We start from the raw sequence: 27,103 nt of genomic DNA, 5'->3' as shown, positions 1-27,103 counted from the left end.
CACTGGAAAATTATGAATTGCCTCCATCTTTGACTCGACCGGACGATTTGTCCACCACCCACAACTTTCCCAAGATAAGTCACAGTTGCTCGACCAAATTCACACTTTGCCGAATTGATAGTGAGGTTGGCACTCGACAGACGGTTGAATAAGGTCTCTAGTTGTTTTATATGCCCAGACCAAGACGTGCTATAAATAACCAAGTCATCCAAATACGCTTCGATGTTCTGCAAGCCTTCAATTACGCGGTTTACTAAACGTTGAAAAGTGGCCGGTGCGTTTCGAAGGCCGAAAGCCATTACGGTGTAATTTAGAAAACGATCCGGTGTAACGAACGCAGATATTTCCGTAGCACAGTCACTAAGGCCCACCTGCCAATAACCTCAGAGCAGATAAATTTTTGAAACAAAAACCGCATTCCCAACGCGATCCATGCAATCCTCCATACGAGGTAACGGATAACTATCAGGCTTAGTGAGATCATTTACACTTCTAAAATCAGTGCAAAATCGAAATGTGTTGTCAGATTTCTTTACAAGCAAACAGGGTGAACTCCATGGACTAGAGCTTGGTTCAGCGATGTTATTTTCGAGCATGAAATTTACCTCTTATTGCATCTGTTCTCGCTTTTCTGGACTTACCCGATAAGCATGCTGTTTTATTGGTAACGCGTCACCCACATCAATATCATGCTCAATTAAAGACGTACGGGTAGGAACATCCGAGAATAACTCAAGATGATTTTCAATAAGACCAACCACATCCGATCGTTCAGCAACTGTTAAATAGGAAAGATAAAAGTCAAGGTTTTGGACAATCTCAGAATTTTTTTGTCTTCCCGCCACTAACTCAGGAGCAGGAAACTCCACGTCTTCCTCCTCCAACAACATGCCGTCAGCAACAATGGGAGACAAAGGACTGATCAACGGATCAGCACTAGACAGCGCACGGTGATCAGGAATTTCAGCACCTGATAGCGCACGGTGATCAGGAATTTCAGCACCGGACAGCGCCTCGTCAGTCAACTGAGTGTCTGTGGGCAACACAGTTAAAACAGCAGCATTCTCTCTAGACACGTTTGACGATCGTTCAAAGTAAGGCTTAAGCATGTTTATGTGACACAGCCGAGTTTTTTTCTTTCTGTCAGAAGTAGCAATCACATAGTCAAGTTCACTCACCTTTTCTTTAACTACATACGGGCCATAATAGCGAGCCTGCAATGCAAAACCTGACACTAGCATCTGACATCTGTAAATTTGATGATGGTGTTGGATCTGTTCACAGCCCTGCAGTCGATGGTAAAAAGGGAGTAGAGGAAGGGGCTCAGCAGCCCTGTGGTACACCAGTGTTGAGTGTGACGCTGGTGGAGCAGATGTGACCTGATCTAACATTTTGAGGTTTGTTAGTCAGAAAGTTCATAATCCAGTTGCATAGTGATGTGTCGATATCCAGGTCTCTTAGTTTGATCAGTATAGGAGGGTATGACAGTGTTGAATGCTGAGCTGAAGTCCACAAACAGCATTCGTGCAGTGTTTTAATTGTCCAGGTGTGTGAGTACAGAGTGCAGTGCTATAGAGACTGCATCCTCTGTGCTCCTGTTGCCACGGTAAGCAAACTGATGTGGGTCCAGTGTTGATGGCAGAGAGTCTTTTAGATGTGCCAGGACCAACCGCTCGAAGCACTTCATGATGATGGGTGTGAGTACTACAGGGCGGTAGTCATTCAGGCATGTTGGGCTGGAGTGTTTGGGCACTGGCACAATAGAGGTGGCTTTAAAGCATGTTGGCACAGCTGCTAGGTTAAGCGACAGGTTGAAAATGTCTGTGAATACCCCAGCGAGCTGTTCTGCATATGCTTTGAAGACTTGCCCAGGAATACCGTCTGGTCCAGCAGCCTTACGCACATTGATCCGACTCAGTGCGATGTGTACTTCTGAGGAGGTGAGTGTGATAGGTGAGTGGTCGGTGGAGGAAGTGATCCTGATGTAGGGTTTTTTATTGCCTCTTTCAAAGCAGGCATAAAAGTAATTTAGCTCAGGAAGGAGACGTCTGTGGGTGTGGACTGGCTGGGTGTGTAGTTGGTGATGGCCTGGATGCCCTGCCACATGCGCCAAGGATCAGAGTTGGAAAAGTGCTCCTCTAGCTTTAGCTTGTAACAGTGCTTGGCCTTTTTGATGCCCCTCGTCAGATTAGCCCTGGAAGTGCTGTAGGCCTGTGCATTGCCTGATCTGAAGGCAGTGTTGCGTGCTTTCAGCAGGAGGCGCACCTCCTTGTTCATCCATGGCTTCTGATTCGGGTATGTAGTGATCTGTTTCTGGGTTGTAACACTGTCTATGGTGGTGTTGATATATTACAGAACAGAGGAAGTGTAACTGTCAATGTCTGTGTGAAAGCCATGTGTGGCCTGGGAAGCAAACATACCCCAGTCTGTATGTTGAAACCTGTCCTGGAGTGTGGAGTCTACCCCATCTTTGTGTAAACATGGTCTAATGTTTTAGACCAAAAACAAGACCTAAACAACAGAATAGTTACTAGTAACTAATAAAATTAGTACTAGTATCTAATAAATAAAAACTATATATTTAATAAGTACTATCTAATGAATAAGTGCTAGTATCTAATAAAATAAACCAGTGTCTAATGAGTAAGCACTAGTATATTTTGAAAACTCTAGTATTTAATTAATAGCACAAGTATTTAATTTAAAAGATATCTGAAAAATAAGCACAAGTAACTTGAAAAAAGACACTAGTATGGCAGGGCTCGAAATTGCAACCATTTTGCTCACATATGTGCCCGAAATTTTATCTATGCGACCTCAAAATATATTTGGGAGCATTTGTGCGAGTGCATGAATGTGTTGTGTGCGACAGTTTTTACTTTGCAAAATGTTCACCACATGCGCGGATTCGGGAGACATTCATGCTGAATGCATCTCTGTGCTTGAAACGGGAAACGCAGTGCTCAGGAATGGTTTAAAACAGTTGTCATGTCAGCTTGCTGCAGTAAACAAAGCCAAGTCCGTAATCCTTGCCCCGCCTTCGCGCTCTTATTGGCCCCCTGCTCTAGCAGCTGTCAATTACTCAGTTAAACGGACATCGCAAACGGGCCTACACTGAGTAAACTAATATCGCTACTCATAAAAAAAACGGTATTGCTATTAATATGACTTATGCATATAATAAGGTGCAGTACATGTCAAAAGCATCAGTGCAGTATCAGACAGCACCCGTGAGAACCGCACAGTTATATCGTTAACAGATTTATTCATGTCAAGCAGTGCGTGCAGAGCCGGTGGGTGCTCTGTGTATCTTTTGGACACTCAGTTATGTTATAAAAATGTATTTTCTTGAGATAATGGAACGAGACATATTTTCCTCACGCTTGCATTTATACTGTTGATTTCAAATGCAATTAATAAGTTTGTATAAAAATTGTAGTAATGATGCTTATAATTGGTGGGTGCGACTACATTTTTGCTGATGCGCCTACATTTTTAAAGTTATGAGTACCGGTGCTACCAAGCAAAAAGGTTAATTTCGAGCCCTGCTAATGGGTGATGCTAGTGGGTTGCACCTTATCTCACAGCAAGAAGTACAGGTGAATTGAGCATGATAAAATTGACTGTAGTGTATGAGTCTCTGAATAAGTGAGTGTGCTTCCCAGTGATGGGTTGTTGTTGGAAGGGCATCTGCTATGTAAAACATACGCTGGATAAGTTGGTGGTTCATTCCACTGTGGCAACCCCAGATTACAGTTTTTTTTCATTTGTTTTGCCACAAATTTCAGAACCCTGTTATCAATTTTCAAAACTCGAAACATTCACTACTTTAAACACAGACTCTCCAGTGTTCAATACTCTGCATGCTGCATTTATTTCCTTTAAGAAGTCTTGCATTTGAAGGATCATTGGTTCACATAATCCTGTTATCATATAAATACTACAGGAACAAACTTTAGATCACCAGCACACAAGATGCACATTGTTACAATAAACAATCTTTTACAGTCATTTTTGTTTAAAATATATGATACAGGTTTCATAATGTTTTATACATAAGTGTAGAGGGAACAGGTACAGACAGTGGATATACTAAACTACGTTTATTCCAACGCAATCTCATGGCAATTCGTAACTTTTTGATTTAGTGGCTAAATCTCATTCCATCATAATGTAGGTTTACTGTTATTTTTTTCTCACTGCAAGTCCCCATATAGAAAGCTGATATATGGCATGATATATGGCAACATATGGAAATTACAACTGGTCTCGACATACTGTATTTAAAATCTCATAATAGTCAATAATTTGTCAAAATCCCTGTTTACATTTTTTTCAGCCATATCACGTGTGTGTGTGTGTATGTGTGTGCATAAAGAGGCTCTTGTACAACAAATCCAAAAGGCTTGATCTCAACAATAGCTGATAGTCACTTTTGCACTTTTGCTGGAACTTGATTCCAGGGTCTCCTGTTTACAGTACAGGCACTTTGACCAACTAAGCTACAGCGCCAAACGACCTTGACAGGGGCTAATTTTTTAATTGAAAAAAGAAAAATAACTAACAACTGTAGCGCTGCATGCACTCTTAACAAAAAGCCACCCTGGCACCTGTACATTGGGCACTGTTGGGATTTAAACCCAGGATCTCCTGTTTATGAGTCAGGCGCTTTGACCAACTAAGCCACAGCGCCAACCATGAAAAGCAAGCAATACGTTTTTGCACACAGAGACTTAAAAAAGACAGCGAGTCTAAAAATGGCAAGCAAAGAGGTTGTGGCTATGACAGTTTTTTCAATACATTTAACAAGTTTGCTATACTCTTAACGCAGCAACACACCTAAAACACACAATTGGCAAAACAGTTAATTTTATGTTTAAAATCACACATTGTAAACTAAACCTCTAAACTTCTTTTCAAAATACAATAATAAACGAACACACTACACCATGTCTAACAAAACACTGCAAACATGTTTCAAAATTACATAATTGTTCAAAACACAAACACATGTTCTCTTTCAACAGAAACATTCAGTCAATCAGAAAACACTGACAATAAAAACACTATCATCAGCTAAAAGTACAGAAACTGCATTATTTTATGCGTCAGCTCTGTCCTTATATTTTAAGACTCTACATTTTCATTTTGTTTGGTTTAGTAAATGCAGGCATTTTCTTTCTTTTACTGCAAAAATTCAATACAAAAAATAAAGAAATAAATTGCTTTATAAAATTTACAGTTGATGTAAAAAAAAATACAGACACAGAATTGCTGCAGTACAGACTTTATTTGCAAAAGGACATCACTGCAAGATATACCAACAGAAAAAGCACCGCAATTATAATTAAAAAACAAAATAATTTTCTATTCTGCCTGGTCTTCTGCATTTACCCGACTTCTTCTCTGGCCCAGCATGGTAACGGTGGCCCTTTGGCCTATTATGTTTCTCCTACGGCGACGCCTTTTCACCAAGTTGAAGCCAGTCTCGTCAACATAGATATTTTCATGTGGTATTTGATTGACCTCCAACTTCATGACTCTCTAAAAGTAATTTGACACAGTGTAAATGGTTCACTGTACTATAGCTAATGTATGTACTAATGAACGCCAGGTTTATATAGTCGTTTACTGTAAAACACACTGTGCATAAAATAATCACTGTATTGCATAACCTTATGTGGACGTATTGGTGATGGAGTACTGCAATGTGCTCATTGTTCCTTTCAAAAACCTCATTAGTCCTTTTTTAGAACATACAGTATGATCATGTGATTTGAAAAATCTCAACACATGAGTGTGCTTTCTAGATGGAAATCATGTTCATATGGGAGCTGTCATATATATATATATATATATATATATATATATATATATATATATATATATATATATATATATATATATACACATACATACATGTATATGTGTGTGTGTGTATACATTCATATATACAGGGAATATATTTGTGTTTCAATTGACAATATGAACAGCTGTTTATTGTGGCGGCTTTAGCCTATATAGGTTCTGTTTAGAAAATAATGTTATTTGTTCTGACACTGTGTGAAAGCATTGGTAAATTAGACTGTAAAATTACATTGTTTTGGTTTTGGTTGAGTTTGTGTGTAAAAGAAGTTCAAGCATTTTAAATTTATGTTAACTGGATGCATTTTGTGTCAAAGCAACTAGAAATGTGTTAATTGTATAGCCCACGAAGACGAATGTTGTGCTAACCGTGTTAAGAGTTTAGGAAACTTGTTAAATGTATTAAAAAAGTGTCATAGCAATTGTAAAAAACTGTAACTATATTTGTCACAGTATTCATTACGCCTCAAAGCTATACAATTTTATAATTCATTCCGGTAAGCTCTATAAAACAAACACACGCACCACCTGCCCTAAGGCGCTGCTGGGATTTGAGCCCAGGATCTCCTGTTTACAATACAGGCGCTTTGACCAGCTAAGCCACAGCGCCACAAAAATTGACTGTAAGAAACATTTGAAGAACATTTGAAGAAGAAAAAATAATACACAACAAAAACCAGCATGTCAGGATGCAGAAAATGTTGACAAGATGGACGTGGTCTTTTAGAGTCTGGATGATCATGTCTCAAACCTGACTGGTAACCTGGCCTCTGTTCAAGATCAAAGCAAAAAATGTGTGAATTTATTTTTATTTAATCTATCCTTATTCATGTGTTTAATGTTTTTTGGAACCTCCAGTTTCATTACATCCAAACCCAGAGTCAGCTCGGAAAATGGAAATCAGGACAAACATATGCTATCGGCCATTGAAAGAGGTTCAGATCAGAAAGCCACTTTCCCATAATCTGAGGGAAAGGTGCAGTTTGGATTTGAACCTAGCACCTGCTGTTCCCAAGACAGGTGCTCTGGACAACTTAGTCTTAACACTAAAAGAAAAAAAACCTCTGGATACGATACTTCCAAACGCAGTTTCATCTAAGACAGTGGGGGGGAAGCAAAATTTACTATGCTTTCTACTCAGTTACTTTGCACATGCATAAAGAGGCTCTTGTGCAACAAATCCAAAAGGCGTGATCTCAACAATAGGTGGCAGTTACTTTTCCCCAAAACCACAGGTTGCCTTTGAGTCATTCCTCAAGCCCACTAGGCCCTACACTGTTTTCTAATCTCCCTTATTTAAAACAGCTCAATTAAGTCATCGGCGCAATGAAAGAAAGAAGCAAAATGGGATGGACAGATGCCTAAAATGTTAGAAACGCACCACACCTTAAGTCAGTGAAGAAAAAGAGCCAGGCTTGCGACTCTGGTGGGACTCAAACCCACAACCTTTGAATGGCTCAGCTCACAGCCTAGAAGTACAATGCACTATCCATTGTGCCACAGAGCCTGAGTGCTCTGCTGTCTCTAGCACTGTTGCACAGAAAGCACTTTTTAGTACTCCCTGGCTCATGAAAGAACAGCCAACTGCTGACAAGGCACTGCTGGGATTCTAACCCAGGATCTCCTGTTTACTAGACAGGCACTTTGAACAACTAAGCCACAGCGCCAAACAATTTTGACAGGAGCTAATTGTTTAATTGGAAAAAAGAAAAAAAAACTAACAACGGTAGCGCTGCATATGTGAATGTCTGGACTTGAAATATTAAAGTCCAATTGGTTGCCATTATCAAACTATGCTATATAAAGCCATCGTCCAAAGCCCTCTTGAACGAGCAGCGTTCTTAAGGATTTGAGTTTTGTTAAGAAACCGACTGCTAAACATCCCGCTGCGTAAACACTCGTTACTCTTAACAAAAAGCAACCCGGACACCTGTACATTAGGCACTGCTGGGATTTGAACCCAGAATCTCCTATTTACGAGACAGGCGCTTTGACCAACTAAGCCACAGCGCCAATGCCAAAAAGAAGGCAAGACATTTTTGCACACAGAGACTAAAAAAAGACAGCAAGTCTAAAAATGGCAAGCAAAGAGGTTGTTTAACTCTATTTGTCGCACTATTCATTACGCCTCAAAGCTATACATTTTTATAATTCATTCCGGTAAGCTCTATAAAACACACACATGCACCACCTGGACTATGGCGCTGCTGGGATTTGAGCCCACGATCTCATGTTCACAAGACAGGCGCTTTGACCAGCTAAGCCACAGCACCACAAAAATTCATAGTAAGAGACATTTGCCCGATAACAAAAATCGAAGAAGAAAAAATAATACACAACAAAAACCAGCATGTCAGGATGCAGAAAATGCTGTCAAGACGGACGTGGTCCTTTAGAGTCTGGATGATCATGTCTCAAGCCTGACCGGTGTAGTGGCAATTTTCTTTAAAGAGGCGCTCTCTGTGGTCAAGAAACAAAGTCTTACCCGGGATGTCTTTTCAAAGTTTTATTCTTTGCAAAGAAGGTCACAGTCATACAGCAACAACAGTTTCTGCAGAGTGAGACACAGAAGTCAAGTGTGTTCACCCTTTTATCTGGTTTTTACTGCTTACAAAGTCAAACCCTAATAATGCCCATTCTGACGACAGTTTCTACAGAATGAGACACTGAAACAAAGTGTGTTCACTGTTTACATTTACATTTAGTCATTTAGCAGACACTTTTATCCAAAGCGACTTACAAATGAGGACAAGGAAGCAATTTACACAACTAAGAGCAACAATGAATAAGTGCTATAGGCAAGTTTCAGGTCTGTAAAGTCTAAGAAGGGAAGTATTAGTAGTATTAAAATTTTTTTGAATTTTTTTTTTTTGGGTACAGTTATTGTGATATTTAGAGAGGCAATTGCAGATTAGGAAGTGAAGTGGAGACTAAATAGTTGAGTTTTTAGTCGTTTCTTAAAAATAGCGAGTGACTCTGCTGTTCTGATGCAGTTAGGGAGTTCATTCCACCAACTGGGCAGATTGAGCGTGAGCGAAAGTGATTTCTTCCCTCTTTGGGATGGAACCACGAGGCGACGTTCATTCACAGAACGCAAGTTTCTGGAGGGCACATAGATCTGCAGAAGTGAGAGCAGATAAGAAGGAGCAAGGCCAGAAGTCACTTTGTAGGCAAACATCAGAGCTTTGAATTTGATGCGAGCAGCAACTGGCAGCCAGTGCAAACGGACTAGCAGCGGAGTGACATGTGCTCGTTTAGGTTCATTGAAGACCACTCGTGCTGCTGCGTTCTGGAGCAGTTGAAGAGGCTTGATAGAGTTAGCTGGAAGCCCAGCTAGTAGAGAGTTGCAGTAATCCAGTTTGGAGAGAACAAGAGCTTGAACAAGGAGTTGAGCTGCATGTTCAGATAAGAAGGGTCGTATCTTTCTGATGTTATAGAGTGCGAATATGCACGATCGAGCAGTTCTAGAAATGTGGTCAGAGAAGTTTAGTTGGTCATCAATCGTTACTCCAAGGCTTTTCACCATTTTGGGTGCAGTAATGGTTGCCCCATCCATCTGGATTGAAAAGTTATGGTGTAGAGTCGAGTTGGCAGAAACTACAAGCATTTCCGTTTTTGCGAGGTTCAGCTGAAGATGATGATCTTTCATCCAGTGTGAAATAACCAACAGGCAGGCTGAGATGCGAGCTGGAACCGAGGGATCATCAGGGATCATCTGTTCTATCTAGTTTGTACTGCTTGCAAGGTCAAATCCTAATAAGGCCCATTCTGTACATGCGTCAGGTGCTCCGCTGATTGTGCTGTAAGTTTCCACTACACATGTTTATCTAAAAATGAATTTCCATTACAATTCCTCTCTTTTTATCATTCATTGATAACTCATTAATAAATTCATTTTTCAATTGATTTCTAAACATCACATTTACACTCTTCTCTCGATTTTTAAGCAAATGATCACTCTTTTAAGACTTGTTACAGAACATACCAACTCATGCAGTTTGCTGTTTTTGTTTGGATAGACCCAAAATACATATAAGCAAGCAGATAGTTATCTCAAATTTCAAAAAGTCAGGTCTGTTAATATTTTCCCTATTTAGTAACAGCTGTCACCTAAAATTTTGTTCTCAATTTGTTTAAGGTTTTTCTTTATCCATATCCATGTAGCTACTGTTATCGTCAAAGTCACAATCAAAATCATCACCCATGTCAATGTTCATACCTTCTTCATTCACGGCCATCTTTACCATCTGATGGGATGTTGTAGATGTAATCTGTCTGCCCACTGACCATGATACAAATCTGAATATACATGGCAGACAACATAATATCACTAGACCCACCCCCAATACAGGTAACACCACAGTAAAGGCCCAGTAGATCCAGTTTCCCCTCTTAAACAACAGCCAATCTAGCCATGAGTTGTTAGCGTTCTTAGGCTCTTTTACGGCCATTCTCATGTGGGCTACAATCTCAGAAATGGTTTGTTGGAAACAGGTTAATGAAAACAGCAGAACACTCAGTAATGATACTAGCAACGTCAGTACATACTCCACGCCCTTCGAAATCGATGGCAATTAATCTTATCCATCTTCAGCTTTGATGACGTTTAAGCACAGCTTATTCACCTCTCTTTTGGTCGCTTTCTCCTCCGTCTGTTTGCTGTTTGGTGTTGTATGCAGAAGTTACTGTTTCACACACACACCTCTTAACTTTTTTGTTGCTTCGTTGCAGCTGTGACCTTGCTTCACTCAGATAGCAGCCTGCTGTTTTCTTCAGATAGCTTCAGAAAGCTTCAGAGCTTCAGAGACTCTTTCTCTCCTACTCCCTCGTGGAATCCTTCTCAGGTGATGGAACTTTCCTGCAGTGCCCAGCACCCACGTCGCCCGCTCTGCGACCTTCACCGCTGTCTCAGTGGTCAGTAGCACTTAATAATAATAATAATAATTCCTTACATTTATATAGCGCTTTTCTGGGCACTCAAAGCACTTTACACACAATGGGGGGAATCTCCTCACTTGAAATGGACCCAGCCAGCGTTTCGCTCTCCAGCTCTTTCTCCTCAGGTCCCTGATCACCACGAAATCGCCAGGCCTCAGACTGTGCAGTGGTCTCTCAGGCCCTATTGGAGGTGGATGAGATTGTGGAACTTTTATCGCTCTGGCCACATTATGTGTTTATGTGTGTTGCAAATTACACATCGTCTATAGAAATTGTCCGCAAATGCAGTGAACCCCTTTGTGAAACACAGTTCCCTCATTTGCGCAACCATTGCTGTTTTTGACACATGATCTTTACCGTGAAGTGATTTCGCATAATGTTGGAAAAATATTTTTGGTAAACACGCCTTGCCCTCAGCACACTTCAACACATTATCTTTCATCACACAGCCAGACTGTCTCAACTTGTTCTTCTCTAGCCCCGTCGCAAAGGTCTGCATATCCTGCAAAGAAGAACACACGTCATTGTTATCACCAACAGATAGCAAAGAACATTCAGAGTTTTCCTTGTCGTGGGACGCCGTGACTTTTGCTGCTCCATCTGCCCTGGAGTTACCTACAGAAACAGAATCTTTATTGTTAGTATGCGCTGCGCATTTACAATTGGCCAGTTTGTCAGGTAGTAAAATCGCATCCAGCAGCGCAGTCACTAAAGGAGCATAGAGTATTGGTTGACCATCAGACTTTAGAATTTTTCTGTGTTTCCACAGAGCCCCAAAATCATGAGCTACCCCAAATGCATATCTTGAGTCAGTGTGAATTGTAGCCTCTTTTTCTGCCATTAATTTACATGCTTCTGTCAACGCCACGAGCTCTGCGGCCTGTGCCGAATAGTGCCTTGGTAATTTCCCAGAGGTCACCACATCAAATTCAGTTGTTACAGCGTAACCAACCTTATTCTGGCCTGTTTGTGGATCTTTAAATGCTGAACCATCCCCAAAGAGGGCATTGTCACAATTTTCAAGTGGTTCATCAGAAAGGTCCGGTCGTGGCGAACACACCTGTTCAAGTGCTGTTAAACAACAACGATGCTCTTCCCCATCCTCCTCAGTAGGAAGAAGAGTAGCTGCATTCAAACCAGTACATCGGTTAACAGTCACATTTGACATATCTAACAAGATAGTGTGATATCTCAGCCAGCGTTCTGTTGACAGATGCAATGTTTTTTTGTTCTCGGAGTATCATGGACACAAATTGTGGCACCATCAGTATCAGATCAGAATAACCAACAAAATCTCTTGAAGCCATAACAGCTTTTTCCACAGCCGCCACTGCTCTTAAGAAACGTGGCAGGCCTGCTGCTACAGGGTCAAGTTTGCTCAAAGTAGGCCACAGGTCACAGTCTACCTCCATGGTCCTGTAGGAGTAATGACGTCATGAAACCACTTCTTTCATCTATCATCTGAACAAATGGTTTTGTTGGTACAGGCAAACCCAATGCAGGGGCTTCAGCCATTTGTAATTTCATGTTTACAAATGCCTGATCTACCTCTGTCGACCACTCTAGTTTATCAGTGGATTTCATTCCCTTCCCTAATGTTAGGGCTCTCAGGGGTTGTTTCAAAATTGCATAATTTGGAATAAATGTGCGACAATATGAGCACATACCCAAAAAAGACAACATTTGTTTTTTTGTTAATGGTTTTGGTAAATTTTTTATACCACTCACCCTTTTTTCTTTTTTTCCTTTGTTTGACAGCTGCATTTACTGCTTGTAAATCCTGTACAAACGCCATTCTGTAGGCATCCTATTATCCCTTATCTTTTTTACAGGAAAAATAGGGGTGCGAACCTCAGAATTGTTGCATGGTACAATAACACCCTGTTCCAGTAAAGCTTCAAATACTGGGGTAATGCCCTCAATGGCTTCCCTTTTCAAAGGATATAATCTGTAATAATCTGAGGTCTGTAATCAGATTTTGCAGTGATTGTCACTGGATCACAACCTTTGATTAAACCAACATCATATTTGCTTTTTGCCTACAGTTCACTTGGCATTTCTGCTAAAGCTGGGTGTATGTCTGCAGCGTTAAAATCAACCATGCAAGAATTCTTCACGCACACTTTGTCAATAGCAGTCACAGTTCTTGAAACAGCTGTTTCAGTTTCACTGCCCACCCTCTCTGCTCTCCCAGTCTTCGGCTTTAACACTGCTTCACAAACGGGCCTAAATCAGCCCAAGACTGATGTTTACCCTTGCAAACTGATATGTGAGGCACAGCCTGTGCTGAGATAGAATGAAAGCTGCTTTTCTGACAGAGACACTGAAACTGCACACAGACTATCCTTTCAGTACATTTTCTCTAAAATCAACGTTTCATTCACATTTGTCTCAAACCAAGCTTTCTCAAATTCCTCATCTGTAAATTACGACATGTGACGTGCAATGCAGTTCACCAAGAGACATATCAATGTCGAAACGTTTTACTCAATCTTTAGCCAATTTGCAGATTACATCAGCCCATTGATTGTTTTCAATGAGTCTGTGATACAACCAGCTAACAACAAAATTCCTCCTTTTTTCCACTCTCACACCTGAGAAGTCTGCTGTTAGAACTAAGCTTAGTTTACACAAAATATCCCCTCCAATGAGTGGTATCAGACATTTTGGCAAACGAACAAATGTGTGGTTGAAAATTTTACCCCCCTCTGTCTCACAGGTCAGCAGAGCTGTAAATCGCTCGATCACTGTATGACCAGATGCAGACATCTCGTGAAATTTGTTTTTCAAAGGTATTTCACACTGTAGGTCACATGGTCGTATGCTAGATCTGCTAGCTCCACTATCAGCTACAAACTCAACCAATGTATTCTCAATCAACATAGAATATTTTGGCATATTTAAAAAATGCTTCACAAAAAAAAAACAATGCCATTTCATCAGAAAAATGATCAACATTACTGTGATCAAAATTAAAGTGGGAAATGCAAGCTTTTTCTTCATTGCAGAGAGCCAAAAGTATGTCAGTGTATGTGAATATGTGTGTATAAAAATGTGTCTGCATTTAAACTTGTTAGTAAAAATATGTTCACTTCCCTTTACTGTAGCTGTTGGCTGCTTGCCCAGACCCTCTCTGTTCTGCTTTTCCCTCTCCGCACATCAGATCCTCGATGTTGGTTTGCGCCTTTCGGGTCAATCCTTAGCCCAAAGTCCATCTAAGTGGCAAGCGCAGACATTTGGTACAGTTTCTCTTTACGTGCACCACAGGCTCTGCAGGTTTCATCGCCATCCATCACATTCCAGTTTCTCCATCTTCTGGTATCTTTCTCACCCTTGACACCTTTGTCGCCTTTGAACTTGTGATCAATATCTTTGGCTACGCATTCATGCTAAAGTCTTTAACTCTCTCTGCCACCATATCAGAGTGATAAAGTAACATTGACAAAGCACCGCATCAATTTCTTTGCGCCAAAGTTTATGCAGCGTAGCAATGTCCCTGGCAGCCTTAATGGGCTCTTTAGACTGTAGGTTTTAAGGCGTTTGCGATCAAGGTATTGTCCACAAAAACTCGGAAAAGCATGTGAACAAAACAATGGACGAGGGCTTTAATGCAAGTGAACCAAAAGGGGATCAAAAGTACTGTCTTGGAATGCCATGTAGTGGAATGTCCTGGGATGCCTTTGATTTTTAAGGCAATGGGATTCGCAGGACTTTTCGTCAAATCCTCGCACAACGTTAATTTATGACATTTGACAGATCCACGCCGAACGTCAAGCGACAACGTGATAGGAATGGGAGCATCTTACCATCATTGCTTCAGACCCAGGAAATGTTCTTGGAACTTCACACCACCAGGCCTCCAGAGGAGCTTTAGCTTTTTTTGCCCCGGGGAAGCATGGTCCACACGGAAGGGAATAAAAAATGCTGCCCAGTCATCTAAGCGCTTCCAAGTGCCAAAAGGTGGCACTTTGCCCCGTGTGAGGCTCGAACTCACGACCTTCAGATTGTGAGACTGACGCGCTGCCTACTGCGCCAACAAGGCAGACTGTTGGACCTGGGCAAACTGGGAAACACCAGCTTCCATGCCACGGTGCTGCGGAGTGGCTCCCAGGAGACAGCTCGGGTCAGGCAAGCATGTCAGGATGGTCGAGCAGTCTAAGGCGCTGCGTTCTAATGTCCAAATGCTGGCCAGTCATCTAAGCGCTTCCAAGTGCCAAAAGGTAGCACCTTGCCCCGTGTGAGGCTCGAACTTACGACCTTCAGATTATGAGACTGACGCGCTGCCTACTGCGCCAACGAGGCAGACTGTTGGACCTGGGCAAACTGGGAAACACCAGCTTCCATGTCACGGTGCTGCGGAGTGGCTCCCAGGAGACAGCTTAGGTCATGCAAGCATGTTAGGATGGCCGAGCGGTCTAAGGCGCTGCGTTCAGGTCGCAGTCTCCTCTGGAGGCGTGGGTTCGAATCGCACTTTTGACAAACCTAATCTTTGGCTATGCGTTCAGGCTCAAGTCTTTAACTCTCTGGCACCATGTCCGAGTGATACAGTAACACTGACAAAGCACCGCATCAATCTCGTTGTGCCAAAATTTATGCAGCGTAGCAGTGTCCCTGGCAGCCTTAATGGGCTCTTTAGACTGTAGGTTTTAGGGCGTTTGCAATCAAGGTATTGTCCACAAAAACTCGGAAAAGCATGTGAACAAAACAATGGACGAGGGCTTTAATGCAAGTGAACCAAAAGGGGATCAAAAGTACTGTCTTGGAATGCCATGTAGTGGAATGTCCTGGGATGCCGTTGATTTTTAAGGCAATGGGATTCGCAGGACTTTTCGTCAAATCCTTGCACAACGTTAATTCATGACATTTGACAGATCCACGCCGAACGTCAAGCGACACCGTGATAGGAATGGGAGCATCTTACCATCATTGCTTCAGACTCAGGAAATGTTCTTGGAACTTCACACCACCTGGCCTCCAGAGGAGCTGTAGCTTTTTTTGCCCCGGGGAAGCATGATCCACACGGAAGGGAATAAAAAATGCTGGCCAGTCATCTAAGCGCTTCCAAGTGCCAAAAGGAAGCACCTTGCCCCGTGTGAGGCTCGAACTCACGACCTTCAGATTATGAGACTGACGCGCTGCCTACTGCGCCAACGAGGCAGACTGTTGGACTTGGGCAAACTGGGAAACACCAGCTTCCATGTCACTGTGCTGCGGAGTGGCTCCCAGGAGACAGCTTAGGTCAGGCAAGCATGTCAGGATGGCCGAGCGGTCTAAGGCGCTGCGTTCAGGTCGCAGTCTCCTCTGGAGGCGTGGGTTCGAATCCCACTTCTGACAAACCTAATCTTTGGCTACGCGTTCAGGCTCAAGTCTTTAACTCTCTGGCACCATGTCCGAGTGATACAGTAACACTGACAAAGCACCGCATCAATCTCGTTGTGCCAAAATTTATGCAGCGTAGCAGTGTACATGGCAGCCTTAATAGGCTCTTTAGACTGTAGGTTTTAAGGCTTTTGCAATCAAGGTATTGTCCACAAAAACTCGGAAAAGCATGTGAACAAAACAATGGACGAGGGCTTTAATGCAAGTGAACCAAAAGGGGATCAAAAGTACTGTCTTGGAATGCCATGTAGTGGAATGTCCTGGGATGCCGTTGATTTTTAAGGCAATGGGATTCGCAGGACTTTTCGTCAAATCCTTGCACAACGTTAATTCATGACATTTGACAGATCCACGCCGAACGTCAAGCGACACCGTGATAGGAATGGGAGCATCTTACCATCATTGCTTCAGACTCAGGAAATGTTCTTGGAACTTCACACCACCTGGCCTCCAGAGGAGCTGTAGCTTTTTTTGCCCCGGGGAAGCATGATCCACACGGAAGGGAATAAAAAATGCTGGCCAGTCATCTAAGCGCTTCCAAGTGCCAAAAGGAAGCACCTTGCCCCGTGTGAGGCTCGAACTCACGACCTTCAGATTATGAGACTGACGCGCTGCCTACTGCGCCAACGAGGCAGACTGTTGGACTTGGGCAAACTGGGAAACACCAGCTTCCATGTCACTGTGCTGCGGAGTGGCTCCCAGGAGACAGCTTAGGTCAGGCAAGCATGTCACGATGGCCGAGCGGTCTAAGGCGCTGCGTTCAGGTCGCAGTCTCCTCTGGAGGTGTGGGTTCGAATCCCACTTCTGACAAATCTAATCTTTGGCTACGGGTTCAGGCTGAAGTCTTTAACTCTCTGGCACCATGTCCGAGTGATACAGTAACACTGACAAAGCACCGCATCAATCTCGTTGTGCCAAAATTTATGCAGCGTAGCAGTGTACATGGCAGCCTTAATAGGCTCTTTAGACTGTAGGTTTTAAGGCTTTTGCAATCAAGGTATTGTCCACAAAAACTCGGAAAAGCATGTGAACAAAACAATGGACGAGGGCTTTAATGCAAGTGAACCAAAAGGGGATCAAAAGTACTGTCTTGGAATGCCATGTAGTGGAATGTCCTGGGATGCCGTTGATTTTTTAAGGCAATGGGATTCGCAGGACTTTTCGTCAAATCCTCGCACAACGTTAATTCATGACATTTGACAGATCCACGCCGAACGTCAAGCGACACCGTGATAGGAATGGGAGCATCTTACCATCATTGCTTCAGACTCAGGAAATGTTCTTGGAACTTCACACCACCTGGCCTCCAGAGGAGCTGTAGCTTTTTTTGCCCCGGGGAAGCATGATCCACAAGGAAGGGAATAAAAAATGCTGGCCAGTCATCTAAGCGCTTCCAAGTGCCAAAAGGTAGCACCTTGCCCCGTGTGAGGCTCGAACTCACGACCTTCAGATTATGAGACTGACACACTGCCTACTGCGCCAACGAGGCAGACTGTTGGACCTGGGCAAACTGGGAAACACCAGCTTCCATGTCACTGTGCTGCGGAGTGGCTCCCAGGAGACAGCTTAGGTCATGCAAGCATGTCAGGATGGCCGAGCGGTCTAAGGCGCTGCGTTCAGGTCGCAGTCTCCTCTGGAGGCGTGGGTTCGAATCCCACTTCTGACAAACCTAATCTTTGGCTACACGTTCAGGCTGAAGTCTTTAACTCTCTGGCACCATGTCCGAGTGATACAGTAACACTGACAAAGCACCGCATCAATCTCGTTGTGCCAAAATTTATGCAGCGTAGCAGTGTACATGGCAGCCTTAATAGGCTCTTTAGACTGTAGGTTTTAAGGCTTTTGCAATCAAGGTATTGTCCACAAAAACTCGGAAAAGCATGTGAACAAAACAATGGACGAGGGCTTTAATGCAAGTGAACCAAAAGGGGATCAAAAGTACTGTCTTGGAATGCCATGTAGTGGAATGTCCTGGGATGCCGTTGATTTTTAAGGCAATGGGATTCGCAGGACTTTTCGTCAAATCCTTGCACAACGTTAATTCATGACATTTGACAGATCCACGCCGAACGTCAAGCGACACCGTGATAGGAATGGGAGCATCTTACCATCATTGCTTCAGACTCAGGAAATGTTCTTGGAACTTCACACCACCTGGCCTCCAGAGGAGCTGTAGCTTTTTTTGCCCCGGGGAAGCATGATCCACACGGAAGGGAATAAAAAATGCTGGCCAGTCATCTAAGCGCTTCCAAGTGCCAAAAGGAAGCACCTTGCCCCGTGTGAGGCTCGAACTCACGACCATCAGATTATGAGACTGACGCGCTGCCTACTGCGCCAACGAGGCAGACTGTTGGACTTGGGCAAACTGGGAAACACCAGCTTCCATGTCACTGTGCTGCGGAGTGGCTCCCAGGAGACAGCTTAGGTCAGGCAAGCATGTCAAGATGGCCGAGCGGTCTAAGGCGCTGCGTTCAGGTCGCAGTCTCCTCTGGAGGCGTGGGTTCGAATCCCACTTCTGACAAATCTAATCTTTGGCTACGCGTTCAGGCTGAAGTCTTTAACTCTCTGGCACCATGTCCGAGTGATACAGTAACACTGACAAAGCACCGCATCAATCTCGTTGTGCCAAAATTTATGCAGCGTAGCAGTGTACATGGCAGCCTTAATGGGCTCTTTAGACTGTAGGTTTTAAGGCTTTTGCAATCAAGGTATTGTCCACAAAAACTCGGAAAAGCATGTGAACAAAACAATGGACGAGGGCTTTAATGCAAGTGAACCAAAAGGGGATCAAAAGTACTGTCTTGGAATGCCATGTAGTGGAATGTCCTGGGATGCCGTTGATTTTTAAGGCAATGGGATTCGCAGGACTTTTCGTCAAATCCTCGCACAACGTTAATTCATGACATTTGACAGATCCACGCCGAACGTCAAGCGACACCGTGATAGGAATGGGAGCATCTTACCATCATCGCTTCAGACTCAGGAAATGTTCTTGGAACTTCACACCACCTGGCCTCCAGAGGAGCTGTAGCTTTTTTTTGCCCCGGGGAAGCATGATCCACACGGCAGGGAATAAAAAATGCTGGCCAGTCATCTAAGCGCTTCCGAATGCCAAAAGGTAGCACCTTGCCCCGTGTGAGGCTCGAACTCACGACCTTCAGATTATGAGACTGACTGTAGGTTTTAAGGCTTTTGCAATCAAGGTATTGTCCACAAAAACTCGGAAAAGCATGTGAACAAAACAATGGACGAGGGCTTTAATGCAAGTGAACCAAAAGGGGATCAAAAGTACTGTCTTGGAATGCCATGTAGTGGAATGTCCTGGGATGCCGTTGATTTTTAAGGCAATGGGATTCGCAGGACTTTTCGTCAAATCCTCGCACAACGTTAATTCATGACATTTGACAGATCCACGCCGAACGTCAAGCGACACCGTGATAGGAATGGGAGCATCTTACCATCATTGCTTCAGACTCAGGAAATGTTCTTGGAACTTCACACCACCTGGCCTCCAGAGGAGCTGTAGCTGTTTTTTGCCCCGGGGAAGCATGATCCACACGGAAGGGAATAAAAAATGCTGGCCAGTCATCTAAGCGCTTCCAAGTGCCAAAAGGTAGCACCTTGCCCCGTGTGAGGCTCGAACTCACGACCTTCAGATTATGAGACTGACGCGCTGCCTACTGCGCCAACGAGGCAGACTGTTGGACCTGGGCAAACTGGGAAACACCAGCTTCCATGTCACTGTGCTGCAGAGTGGCTCCCAGGAGACAGCTTAGGTCAGGCAAGCATGTCAGGATGGCCGAGCGGTCTAAGGCGCTGTGTTCAGGTCGCAGTCTCCTCTGGAGGCGTGGGTTCGAAACCCACTTCTGACAAACCTAATCTTTGGCTACGCGTTCAGGCTCAAGTCTTTAACTCTCTGGCACCATGTCCGAGTGATACAGTAACACTGACAAAGCACCGCATCAATCTCGTTGTGCCAAAATTTATGCAGCGTAGCAGTGTACATGGCAGCCTTAATGGGCTCTTTAGACTGTAGGTTTTAAGGCTTTTGCAATCAAGGTATTGTCCACAAAAACTCGGAAAAGCATGTGAACAAAACAATGGACGAGGGCTTTAATGCAAGTGAACCAAAAGGGGATCAAAAGTACTGTCTTGGAATGCCATGTAGTGGAATGTCCTGGGATGCCGTTGATTTTTAAGGCAATGGGATTCGCAGGACTTTTCGTCAAATCCTCGCACAACGTTAATTCATGACATTTGACAGATCCACGCCGAACGTCAAGCGACACCGTGATAGGAATGGGAGCATCTTACCATCATCGCTTCAGACTCAGGAAATGTTCTTGGAACTTCACACCACCTGGCCTCCAGAGGAGCTGTAGCTTTTTTTTGCCCCGGGGAAGCATGATCCACACGGAAGGGAATAAAAAATGCTGGCCAGTCATCTAAGCGCTTCCGAATGCCAAAAGGTAGCACCTTGCCCCGTGTGAGGCTCGAACTCACGACCTTCAGATTATGAGACTGACTGTAGGTTTTAAGGCTTTTGCAATCAAGGTATTGTCCACAAAAACTCGGAAAAGCATGTGAACAAAACAATGGACGAGGGCTTTAATGCAAGTGAACCAAAAGGGGATCAAAAGTACTGTCTTGGAATGCCATGTAGTGGAATGTCCTGGGATGTCGTTGATTTTTAAGGCAATGGGATTCGCAGGACTTTTCGTCAAATCCTCGCACAACGTTAATTCATGACATTTGACAGATCCACGCCGAACGTCAAGCGACACAGTGATAGGAATGGGAGCATCTTACCATCATTGCTTCAGACTCAGGAAATGTTCTTGGAACTTCACACCACCTGGCCTCCAGAGGAGCTGTAGCTTTTTTTGCCCCGGGGAAGCATGATCCACACGGAAGGGAATAAAAAATGCTGGCCAGTCATCTAAGCGCTTCCAAGTGCCAAAAGGTAGCACCTTGCCCCGTGTGAGGCTCGAACTCACGACCTTCAGATTATGAGACTGACGCGCTGCCTACTGCGCCAACGAGGCAGACTGTTGGACCTGGGCAAACTGGGAAACACCAGCTTCCATGTCACGGTGCTGCGGAGTGGCTCCCAGGAGACAGCTTAGGTCAGGCAAGCATGTCAGGATGGCTGAGCGGTCTAAGGCGCTGCGTTCAGGTCGCAGTCTCCTCTGGAGGCGTGGGATCAAATCCCACTTCTGACAAACCTAATCTTTGGCTACGCGTTCAGGCTCAAGTCTTTAACTCTCTGGCACCATGTCCGAGTGATACAGTAACACTGACAAAGCACCGCATCAATCTTGTTGTGCCAAAATTTATGCAGCGTAGCAGTGTACATGGCAGCCTTAATGGGCTCTTTAGACTGTAGGTTTTAAGGCTTTTGCAATCAAGGTATTGTCCACAAAAACTCGGAAAAGCATGTGAACAAGACAATGGACGAGGGCTTTAATGCAAGTGAACCAAAAGGGGATCAAAAGTACTGTCTTGGAATGCCATGTAGTGGAATGTCCTGGGATGCCGTTGATTTTTAAGGCAATGGGATTCGCAGGACTTTTCGTCAAATCCTCGCACAACGTTAATTCATGACATTTGACAGATCCACGCCGAACGTCAAGCGACACCGTGATAGGAATGGGAGCATCTTACCATCATTGCTTCAGACTCAGGAAATGTTCTTGGAACTTCACACCACCTGGCCTCCAGAGGAGCTGTAGCTTTTTTTGCCCCGGGGAAGCATGATCCACACGGAAGGGAATAAAAAATGCTGGCCAGTCATCTAAGCGCTTCCAAGTGCCAAAAGGTAGCACCTTGCCCCGTGTGAGGCTCGAACTCACAACCTTCAGATTATGAGACTGACGCGCTGCCTACTGCGCCAACGAGGCAGACTGTTGGACCTGGGCAAACTGGGAAACACCAGCTTCCATGTCACGGTGCTGCGGAGTGGCTCCCAGAAGACAGCTTAAGTCAGGCAAGCATGTCAGGATGGCCGAGCGGTCTAAGGCGCTGCGTTCAGGTCGCAGTCTCCTCTGGAGGCGTGGGATCGAATCCCACTTCTGACAAACCTAATCTTTGGCTACGCGTTCAGGCTCAAGTCTTTAACTCTCTGGCACCATGTCCGAGTGATACAGTAACACTGACAAAGCACCGCATCAATCTCGTTGTGCCAAAATTTATGCAGCGTAGCAGTGTACATGGCAGCCTTAATGGGCTCTTTAGACTGTAGGTTTTAAGGCTTTTGCAATCAAGGTATTGTCCACAAAAACTCGGAAAAGTATGTGAACAAAACAATGGACGAGGGCTTTAATGCAAGTGAACCAAAAGGGGATCAAAAGTACTGTCTTGGAATGCCATGTAGTGGAATGTCCTGGGATGCCGTTGATTTTTAAGGCAATGGGATTCGCAGGACTTTTCGTCAAATCCTCGCACAACGTTAATTCATGACATTTGACAGATCCACGCCGAACGTCAAGCGACACCGTGATAGGAATGGGAGCATCTTACCATCATCGCTTCAGACTCAGGAAATGTTCTTGGAACTTCACACCACCTGGCCTCCAGAGGAGCTGTAGCTTTTTTTGCCCCGGGGAAGCATGATCCACACGGAAGGGAATAAAAAATGCTGGCCAGTCATCTAAGCGCTTCCAAGGGCCAAAAGGTAGCACCTTGCCCCGTGTGAGGCTCGTACTCACGACCTTCAGATTATGAGACTGACGCGCTGCCTACTGCGCCAACGAGGCAGACTGTTGGACCTGGGCAAACTGGGAAACACCAGCTTCCATGTCACGGTGCTGCGGAGTGGCTCCCAGGAGACAGCTTAGGTCAGGCAAGCATGTCAGGATGGCCGAGCGGTCTAAGGCGCTGCGTTCAGGTCGCAGTCTCCTCTGGAGGCATGGGTTCGAATCCCACTTCTGACAAACCTAATCTTTGGCTACGCGTTCAGGCTCAAGTCTTTAACTCTCTGGCACCATGTCCGAGTGATACAGTAACACTGACAAAGCACCGCATCAATCTCGTTGTGCCAAAGTTTTTGCAGCGTAGCAGTGTCCCTGGCAACCTTAATAGGCTCTTTAGACTGTAGGTTTTAAGGCGTTTGCGATCAAGGTATTGTCCATGAAAGTTCGGAAAAGCATGTGAACAAAACAATGGACAAGGGCTTTAATGCAAGTGAACCAAAAGGGGATCAAAAGTACTGTCTTGGAATGCCATGTAGTGGAATGTCCTGGGATGCCGTTGATTTTTAAGCAATGGGATTCACAGGACTTTTCGTCAAATCCTCGCACAACGTTACTTCATGACATTTGACAGATCCACGCTGAACGTCAAGCGGCAACGTGATAGGAATGGGAGCATCTTACCATCATTGCTTCAGACTCAGGAAATGTTCTTGGAACTTCACACCACCAGGCCTCCAGAGGAGCTTTAGCTTTTTTTGCCCCGGGAAAGCATGATCCACACGGAAGGGAATAAAAAATGCTGCCCAGTCATCTAAGCGCTTCCAAGTGCCAAAAGGTAGCACCTTGCCCTGTGTGAGGCTCAAACTCACGACCTTCAGATTATGAGACTGACACGCTGTATTCTGCCCCAAAGAGGTAGACTGTTGGACCTTGGCAAACTGTGAAACACCAGCTTCCATGTCACGGTGCTATGGTGTGGCTCCTAGGAGACAGCTTGGGTCAGGCAAGCATGTCAGGATGGCCAAGCGGTCTAAGGTGCTGCCTTTAGGTTGCAGTCTCCCCTGGAAGTGTGGGTTTGAATTACACTTCTCACAAACTTAATCTTTGGCAACACGATCAGGCTCAAGTCTTTAACTCTCTGGCACCATGTGTGAGTGATACAGTAACACTGACAAAGCACCGCATCAATCTCGTTGCGCCAAAGTTCATGCAGGGTAGCAGTGTCCTTGGCAGCCTTAATGGGCTCTTTAGACTGTAGGTTTTAAGGCGTTTGCGATCAATGTATTGTCCACAAAAGCTCGGAAAAGCATGTGAACAAAACAATGGACGAGGGCTTTAATGCAAGTGCACCGAAAGGGGATCAAAAGAACTGTCTTGGAATACCATGTAGTGGAAAGTCCTGGGGTGCTGTTGATTTTTAAGGCAATGGGATTCGCAAGACTTTTAGTCAAATCCTCACACAACATTAATTCATGACATTTGACAGATCCACGCCAAACGTCAAGCGACAACGTGATAGGAATGGGAGCATCTCACCATCATTGCTTCAGACTCAGGAAATGTTCTTGGATTTTCACACCGCCAGGCCTCCAGAGGAGCTGTAGCTTTTTTGCCCCCGGGAAGCATGATCCTCACGGAAGGGCATAAAAAATGCCGCCCAGTCATCTAAGCGCTTCCATGTGCCATAAGTTACCACCCTTACCCATGTGAGGCTCGAACTCACGAGCTTCAGATTATGAGACTGATGCGCTGCCTACTGTGACAACAAGGTATACCTGGGCAAACTGTGAAACAACAGCTTCCATGTCACGGTGCTTCGGTGTGGCTCCTAGGAGACAGCTCGGGCCAGGCAGGTATGTCAGGATGGCCGAGCGGTCTAAGGTGCTGCGTTAAGCTGGGGAACAATTGTCCAGGGTAGAAGGGAAGAAAAGGGGGAAGAAAGAAAAAGAAAAAGGGAAGAAGAGGGGGAAAAAGCGAAGAAAAGAAAGGGTGCATTCTAAGCTTCCAGGACATGCCTTCACTGCAACTTCTTTACGTCACGCATAGTGATACCGTTCTGTGTTAAAACAACACATTTTGAGTTACATTGATTTCTATTGCAGGTGCTCACCAAGACCGAGGTTCGAATCCAGCTAAGTGAAGTTTAGTTTTAAACTAATTTCAAGAGGAGCATGTGCTCATGATTTACCCAGCTGGTCCACATTAACTAATTATGATCCTCCAGTCAAAGGATCCCAAATCACTATATATATCCTCATTTTCTTTCTGGAAGAAAGCTTCCTGCTTCTTAAAAGCTTTAGCTCTAAAAGCTTTTACAGCATTGCACTTTTTAGCCCATCAATATGGAAATAACCAACAATATCTACAACTGCAACCAGAGCCCTGCTCTCCCTGAGACTTCAGACACTGCAATGAAGCCAAACTCGCACCGCTCTTAGCGGTCCACCTGTGGTAACGTAGTATGCTTTAAGGGGAAACTTCTCTCTTTAAGGAGAAACTACTCTCCAACAAGATTAAACATTTCTTATGTTTTTAGAAAAGCAAGACTCTCATAAATAAAAAATAATTTAAACCATTTTAAAGACACAAACACTATGGACTTAACGTCCTCCTATAATCTGTAAACAAGCAGAGATTATAACAAACCAAATAAACCCACCTTTCAAGCTTGCTGTCTGTTCACAGGTCCAAAACATTTTAACAGCATGGCTGATTTGACTGCAAGGATCAAAGCAATCCAATCCATAAAACTTTAGTCCACAACATGTTTACATGTTGATAAACATACATGGATACACTGCTGTCATCCAAACTTGTTGCTGGAGTGCTTTCAGTACAGTAGTATCTTTCAGACAAAAACACTTGTATTATGGTCTAACAAAATGGCTGCCGACCTTTTGATTGACACTTCATTGAGCCAATAGCTGAAAAGAGAAGTGTCACCATCCAAGAGCTGTCAGAACATGAGATGGTCCCGCCCTCTCTTAATTATGAACAGACTTAGTTGCAAAGACTTTGTGAATGAATTGGGCCAATTATGCTTCTGATTTCATTCATGTTAAGATTCCAAATGTAATGTTATTTAATCAATCAGATTAAAGTAAAGCCCATAGTAAACATTTAATTGACACAGTTTAATAAGTATGTTCAAGTGCAAATTAAATGACAACATCATTTTAGAAGTTAAATAAATAAATAAATTAAACAAATAACTAACATAAATAAATAAATAAACATACATATAAGTAAACAAACCCTGCCACTTCCAATAGCTATTTAACTTCTAAAATAAAATTACCCACCTAATGACAATAAGCATCACATCGATCATAGAAGTCCGATCGTAATATGTCACAGGAATTTAAACTTATCACTTCACCTACTCCACTTTAAAGAGGTATTTTTAAGATCACCAGCCAAGCCATGCTTAATATCCTTGGCCCTCAACTATCCTGGGGGGTAATGAACGTCTACCAAAACATTTAAAACACTATCTGTCTGTCGATTCCTCACCTCGCTAGTGAACTGCGTTCTCTCCACTAATTTTTTCTGATTTTCTCATTTCAGGTCTAACCTATGGATTCCACCCGGGCACCTCAGCTCTCCCTTCCTATCCTAATATTCAGTCAGCTTTTGCTGATTGAACCAGAAATTGTGGATCATCTTATTTAAAAAGAGATTGACAACCACTTTATGTTTGACCATTCTCTGCCCGACCACTCAAGGTTTCACGCATTTGTCCCATAAGCAGTGCAACTCGCAAATTCTCCATCACCTGCTTCTTTCTAACAATCGCAGAATCCCCCACCTTATCCAACTTTAGATGATATTCTAATCACCCCCCCCACATTGCCTCCAGCCAAACACCTAGAGATCACCAAAAGGTTTTCGCCAATCTAGGTATTCTGCTCGCAGAAGGCTGGACCCAATACATTTATCGAATTTCTAGGCATCAACTTCGATTTGCTCAAATTCCGAGCTTCTCTTCCTAAAGAGAAAATTGGCTGAATAATTTCTCTTTCTCTTCTATTATAAGAAAGAGACTTGAATTAAACACATACTGTTATCTATCCTCGGCCACCTAAAATTCACAGTGCAAATTTACCTCAAACTTGCCTACTCCAGCTCCCTACCACAAGTCACGATTTAAAAGGCACAATTTCTCTCTCAAAACCCACCCACAATGAACTCCGCTTATGGATTGCTTCCTTAAGCTATGGAACGGCTGT

The 27,103-nt window shown here is 43.8% G+C and overlaps 1 protein-coding gene and 22 non-coding genes across 27 annotated transcripts in view; 10 read left to right on the top strand and 13 right to left on the bottom strand.

The window, feature by feature from the left end:
- Window positions 1-27,103, top strand: part of LOC103910797 (uncharacterized) — a 1,018,570-nt gene that overhangs the window by 137,188 nt on the left and 854,279 nt on the right. The gene's annotated exons all lie outside the window — the stretch shown is intronic.
- On the bottom strand, window positions 6,402-6,475 carry trnat-ugu (transfer RNA threonine (anticodon UGU)). The gene has a single exon. It is a non-coding gene; the product is annotated as a tRNA-Thr (tRNA).
- trnat-cgu (transfer RNA threonine (anticodon CGU)) lies at window positions 7,805-7,878 on the bottom strand. The gene has a single exon. It is a non-coding gene; the product is annotated as a tRNA-Thr (tRNA).
- On the bottom strand, window positions 8,065-8,138 carry trnat-ugu (transfer RNA threonine (anticodon UGU)). The gene has a single exon. It is a non-coding gene; the product is annotated as a tRNA-Thr (tRNA).
- On the bottom strand, window positions 14,773-14,845 carry trnav-cac (transfer RNA valine (anticodon CAC)). Its single transcript has one exon. It is a non-coding gene; the product is annotated as a tRNA-Val (tRNA).
- trnam-cau (transfer RNA methionine (anticodon CAU)) lies at window positions 15,033-15,105 on the bottom strand. The gene has a single exon. It is a non-coding gene; the product is annotated as a tRNA-Met (tRNA).
- Window positions 15,200-15,282, top strand: trnal-cag (transfer RNA leucine (anticodon CAG)). The gene has a single exon. It is a non-coding gene; the product is annotated as a tRNA-Leu (tRNA).
- trnam-cau (transfer RNA methionine (anticodon CAU)) lies at window positions 15,888-15,960 on the bottom strand. The gene has a single exon. It is a non-coding gene; the product is annotated as a tRNA-Met (tRNA).
- Window positions 16,055-16,137, top strand: trnal-cag (transfer RNA leucine (anticodon CAG)). Its single transcript has one exon. It is a non-coding gene; the product is annotated as a tRNA-Leu (tRNA).
- trnam-cau (transfer RNA methionine (anticodon CAU)) lies at window positions 16,743-16,815 on the bottom strand. Its single transcript has one exon. It is a non-coding gene; the product is annotated as a tRNA-Met (tRNA).
- trnal-cag (transfer RNA leucine (anticodon CAG)) lies at window positions 16,910-16,992 on the top strand. Its single transcript has one exon. It is a non-coding gene; the product is annotated as a tRNA-Leu (tRNA).
- Window positions 17,599-17,671, bottom strand: trnam-cau (transfer RNA methionine (anticodon CAU)). Its single transcript has one exon. It is a non-coding gene; the product is annotated as a tRNA-Met (tRNA).
- trnal-cag (transfer RNA leucine (anticodon CAG)) lies at window positions 17,766-17,848 on the top strand. The gene has a single exon. It is a non-coding gene; the product is annotated as a tRNA-Leu (tRNA).
- Window positions 18,454-18,526, bottom strand: trnam-cau (transfer RNA methionine (anticodon CAU)). The gene has a single exon. It is a non-coding gene; the product is annotated as a tRNA-Met (tRNA).
- Window positions 18,621-18,703, top strand: trnal-cag (transfer RNA leucine (anticodon CAG)). The gene has a single exon. It is a non-coding gene; the product is annotated as a tRNA-Leu (tRNA).
- Window positions 19,805-19,877, bottom strand: trnam-cau (transfer RNA methionine (anticodon CAU)). The gene has a single exon. It is a non-coding gene; the product is annotated as a tRNA-Met (tRNA).
- On the top strand, window positions 19,972-20,054 carry trnal-cag (transfer RNA leucine (anticodon CAG)). The gene has a single exon. It is a non-coding gene; the product is annotated as a tRNA-Leu (tRNA).
- Window positions 21,155-21,227, bottom strand: trnam-cau (transfer RNA methionine (anticodon CAU)). Its single transcript has one exon. It is a non-coding gene; the product is annotated as a tRNA-Met (tRNA).
- Window positions 21,322-21,404, top strand: trnal-cag (transfer RNA leucine (anticodon CAG)). The gene has a single exon. It is a non-coding gene; the product is annotated as a tRNA-Leu (tRNA).
- trnam-cau (transfer RNA methionine (anticodon CAU)) lies at window positions 22,010-22,082 on the bottom strand. Its single transcript has one exon. It is a non-coding gene; the product is annotated as a tRNA-Met (tRNA).
- Window positions 22,177-22,259, top strand: trnal-cag (transfer RNA leucine (anticodon CAG)). The gene has a single exon. It is a non-coding gene; the product is annotated as a tRNA-Leu (tRNA).
- Window positions 22,865-22,937, bottom strand: trnam-cau (transfer RNA methionine (anticodon CAU)). Its single transcript has one exon. It is a non-coding gene; the product is annotated as a tRNA-Met (tRNA).
- On the top strand, window positions 23,032-23,114 carry trnal-cag (transfer RNA leucine (anticodon CAG)). The gene has a single exon. It is a non-coding gene; the product is annotated as a tRNA-Leu (tRNA).

Source organism: Danio rerio, chromosome 4 (assembly GCF_049306965.1).
Source record: "Danio rerio strain Tuebingen ecotype United States chromosome 4, GRCz12tu, whole genome shotgun sequence".
Lineage (NCBI taxonomy): Eukaryota > Metazoa > Chordata > Actinopteri > Cypriniformes > Danionidae > Danio > Danio rerio.
This window is presented reverse-complemented; position numbering and strand designations above follow the sequence as displayed.